The following is a 5005-nucleotide window of genomic DNA, read 5'->3' on the forward strand; positions in this document are numbered from 1 at the left end:
GGGAGAGGATTTGATAGAAGTATTCAGAATTATGAGAGGTCTAGATAGAGTGGATGGAGGGATTCTATTCCTGTTGTCTGAAGGGTCAAGAACCAGAAAATATCTATTTAAGATGAATGGAAAAAGAAACAAAGACAGCATTAGGGAAAAGAAATGTCCTGTACAGAGAGTGATTAGGATGTAGAATGAACTACCTAGAATGGGATGAAGGCAGCTTTCAAAAGAGGATCGACAACACTCAAGAAGCTTGTCACCATCCAGGACAAAGCAGTCCGTTTGATTGGCACCACATCCCAAACATCCACTCCCCCCCATCACTGATGCTCAGTATCAGCAGTGTGTACTATCTACAAGATGCACTGCAGCAATTCACCAAAGAGCCTTAGACAGCATCTTCCAAACCCCCGACCACTTCCATCTAGAAGGACGAGGGCAGCAGATACATGGGAACACCACCACCTCCAAGCCACTCAGCACCCTGACTTGGAAATACATCACCGTTCCTTTGCAGTCGCTGGGTCAAAATCCTGGAATTCTCTCCCTAACGGCATCGTGGGTCATACCACAGCACATGGATTGCAGCGATTCAAGAAGGCAGCTCACCACCACCTTTTAAAGAGCAACTACGGATGGGCAATAAATGCTGGCCAGCCAGTGACGCCCATGTCCCACGAATGAATAAAAGAACAATTGAGGATTATCTGAAGAGAAAATATTTGCAAAGCTATGGGTAAGGGGCAGGAAATCTCTTGAAGAGACACAACAAACTGAATGACTTCCTTCTGTATTGCAACCACTCTATAATTTGAAGATATGATTATGTCTGTTATTTAAAGTAAAGCACATTAGAATCATAGAATCCCTACAGTGCAGAAGAAGGCCATTCGACCCATCGAGTCTGCACCAAACAGAATCCCACCCAAGCCCCCTATCCCCATGCATTCACCCTAGCTGACACTAAGGGGAAATTTAGCATGGCCAATCCACCTAACCCGCACACCATTGGACTGTGGGAAGAAACTGGAGAACCCGAAGGGAAAGCACGCAGACACGGGGAGAATGTGCAAACTCCACACAGACAGCAACCCAAGCCGGGAATTGAACCCGGGGTCCCTATCGCTGTGAGGCAGCGGTGCTAACCACTGTGCCACCATGAAACATTGTATCACATATTACAAATACGTTGATCTGCTGCCAAGTGGCCTATCCCTCTCGAGCACCAGATTTATTTCTGTCATGTCTTAAGGTCTTCAAGCCATGCTTGCTCCTTGGTCAGTCTAATATCTTCTGTTGCTGAGCAAGTTTCTCCTCAGGATGTAAATGATCATCTCCTGTTTTCTATTCTTGGTGCTTCTTTTTTGAGTCTGATCTAAAATTTACATGGAAAAGTGTGATACCCAAGTGTGATGCCGAAAGTGCTAAATGCATGCCGCAAAGGTTTTACATACACAGAAAGTAATTATCCCATGGACAGTTTGAAGATAATAATTAAATCTTTAATCCAATAGGGAAATGTTGCTTCATCTCCGTTCATCTAACAATAGCTGCAGTAACAGATTGTCATGTCAACTGGGTGCCAGAAGGCCTGCTTCATGAATAGATATAACTCAAATTTAAATTTTGCAGGCACTGAAAATTTAATTTGGATAACAAGTGAGTTTTCGTAGAAACATAGAAGATAGGAGCAGGAGAATGCTGTTTGGCCCTTAAATGCCTGTTCCGCCGCCATTCATTACAATCATGGCTGATCGTCCAACTCAATTATCTAATCCTGCTTTCTCCCCATAACCTTTGATCCCATTTGCCTCAAGTGCTATATCCAACTGCCTCTTGAATGCATTCAATGTTTTGGCATCAACTACTTCCTGTGGTAATGAATTCCACAGACTCACCACTCTTTGGGTGAAGAAATGTCTCCTCACTTCCATTCTAAATGGTCTACCCTGAATCCTCAAAACAATAGAGCTTAAATAACTTGATCTTTTATCTGTTGTTACTTGGTTTCCTCAGGAAGTGGCAGCAGATGGGTGGCTTCCATGACAAGGGCACTTTGTGTGTGAAATGTGGAGGGAATGGGTGTGATGGGCCGAATGGGCATTACTGCTGATCACTGTGTGTCATAGTTCATAAAATGAATCTCCCTCATCATGGGCTCTTAAAGTAACGATTTACAATTCTTAAAGTTTCTGTTTAAAATCTCAGGGTAGCACAGAAATGATAAATATGAAAAAAAGGATCAAAGATAATCTGTTTGCAGTCCAACTACAGGAATCCACTCAGCAATGCCAAAAATTGCCCAGGCATTTCTTGCACACAAAAAGCAGGACAAATCTAACCCGGCCAATTACTGCCCCAACAGTCTATTCTCAATCATCCAGGGAAGTGATGGAGGGGATCATCAAGGGTACTTGCTAAGCAATTATCTGCTCACTGATGCTAAGTTCTACTCGGGCCACTCAGTTCCTAACCTCATTATAGCCTTGGCTCAAATATGGATAAACGATGCACCATAGAAAGCATTATTTCCGGTTGTATCAGAGCTTGGTATGGCTCCTGCCCTGATCAAGATCGCAAGAAACTACAAAGGTTTGTGTATGTAACCCAGTCCATCACACAAACCAGCTGTGATTGTCGCTGATGAGAAATTCAGCCGGTGAGCAGTTAAGTTCAAGCAAGTCCTGGACGATAGCATCCGGGATAATATTGAAATTTTAAAAAATTTTATTAGTGTTACAAGTAGGCTTACATTAACACTGCAATGAAGTTATTGTATAAATCCCCTAGTCGCCACACTCTGGCATCTGTTCGGCTACTCTGAGGGACATTTTAGCATCGCCAATGCACCTAACCAGCATGTCTTTGGGACTGTGGGAGGAAACCGGAGCACTCGGAGGAAACCTATGGGGAGAACGTGCAAACTCCACACAGACAGGGACCCAAGCTGGGAATTGAACCCGAGTCCCCGGTTTCCCCCGGGTGCTCTGGTTTCCTCCCACAGTCCCAAAGGCGTGCGGTTAGGTGCATTGGCTGTGCTAAATTCTCCCTTCGTGTACTCAAAGAGGCGTTGGAGTGTGCTAACTGAGGGATTTTCACAGTAATTTTGTGGCAGTGTTAATGCAAGCCTGCTTGTGACACTAGTAAATATACTTCAAACTAAGTTTAGCTTCTGATACAATGGTCTGAAATTTGGGATGAATTTCACGGTGAGGCTATCGGCACTCACAGGTACAATGGAGGTAATCTCACAGCAAGTTCAACAGTCGGCATATATCCAGCTAAATGCTAAAATCCAGAAATTGCTATCAGAAAAACCCTACTCCTCCATAGGGTGCACTATTCAGTCCTCACGGATAGCCTTGGCTTTGAGTTGGGAGCAATGCTCTGTACTCTGTTTCCCCATGACTCCTACATTAAAAGTTGATGAAAAGGTTAGAGATCATGCTTCCTGGGATAAATGAATGTTTAATGGTATAATCAATGATCATTGCTGCATCTCTTTCCATGAAAAATTAATTTTATAAATTTGGCATCTCATTCCATCAAATGAAAATTAATGGTGGAGATTTCTATTAAAATAAACATTTAAAAAAAAAACTTTCATGTCTGTCTTATTTTTCTCCCTTACTTCCATTAGCTTTATGCACATCATTTCAATCTCATTTATACTTCCATATTTTTAATTCCTGGTATGAACCCAGGTAATTCCTGGTATGAGGGCGGCACGGTAGCACAGTGGTTAGCACTGCTGCTTCATAGCTCCAGGGACCTGGGTTCGATTCCCGGCTTGGGTCACTGTCTGTGTGGAGTTTGCACATTCTCCTCGTGTCTGCGTGGGTTTCCTCCGGGTGCTCCGGTTTCCTCCCACAGTCCAAAGATGTGCGGGTTAGGTTGATTGGCCAAGCTAAAAAAATTGCCCTTAGTGTCCTGGGATGCACAGGTTAGAGGGATTAGGGGGTAAATATGTAGGGATATGGGGGTAGGGCCTGGGTGAGATTGTGGTCGGTGCAGACTCGATGGGCTGAATGGCCTCTTTCTGCACTGTAGGGTTTCTAAGATTCTTCTAAGATTTCTAACCCTGCATGGCTCAGTGAAGATTTTTCAATTAGATCGGTTGAAGAGCATAGCTGATTCTTGCCCCACTCACAGATCCTATCGATCTTCTATGGAAATTTCCACGTCATAAATGATGCAGAATTAGAGGAAACCTTTAGTGAAAGCATCATGAAAGGTTCAAGATCAGACGTCAGTGAGGTATATTTTTTCACTGCATCGTACAGCTTCACTTGGAGTTAGTGTGCTTGGTCACCGCCTTTGTCCCCTCCGACACAGCGTGCTTGGCCAGCTCTCCAGACAGCAGCAGGTGCCCGGCAGTCTGGATCCCCCCGGGAGCTGATGGTCTGCCACTTGTAATGGGCCAAGTGGGAAGCCTCGCCCGAGATGCACTGGAAGATATCATCGACGAACGAGTCCATGATGGTCATGGCCTTGAGGAGGTGCCAGTGTCGGGGGCGAAGCTGCTTCGTCACTTTGTAGATGCAGGTGGAGTAACTCTCCTTCCTGCTCCACGTCCTCTTCTTGCCGCTCTTTGTTGGAGGCTTCTTCTGGGCCTTCTTGGTGCCCGTCTTGGAAGCTTGTACTTCCTTTTCTTCAGACATGGTGCATGCAGACTGCAGACACAAGCACCATCCTTTCACCACTGAGAGCAAAATTGGGGTCAATGAGTCGCTATGAGTTAAACCAATTTTCTCCAGATAGTGTGGGTAATCTTTTCCGTATTAAACCCAGGACTGTTCCACTGAGAGCCATATCCAGTATCATTAATTCAAGCAGTGAGATTTCCTGGTTCTGCATCATCAAAAACTCGATGGAGCATGAGCTTGATTACCTTCCCTATTTTCATATATATTTGATGTTAATTCATAAAGTTAACTTGAATTAAATACCTTTTGAAGTCAGCATTTCCATAATGTCCTGTGTGGATCTTCCGTCTGTCAGAAAAGTTTTA

General features: G+C 44.2%; 1 pseudogene; it reads right to left on the minus strand.

Moving 5' to 3' along the window:
- Positions 1–4279: 4279 nt before the first annotated feature.
- LOC144495345 (histone H2B type 1-C/E/F/G/I-like) lies at positions 4280–4655 on the minus strand (annotated as a pseudogene).
- Between the last annotated feature and the right edge of the window lie 350 nt (positions 4656–5005).

Source organism: Mustelus asterias, chromosome 6 (assembly GCF_964213995.1).
Source record: "Mustelus asterias chromosome 6, sMusAst1.hap1.1, whole genome shotgun sequence".
NCBI classification, from domain to species: Eukaryota; Metazoa; Chordata; class Chondrichthyes; order Carcharhiniformes; family Triakidae; genus Mustelus; species Mustelus asterias.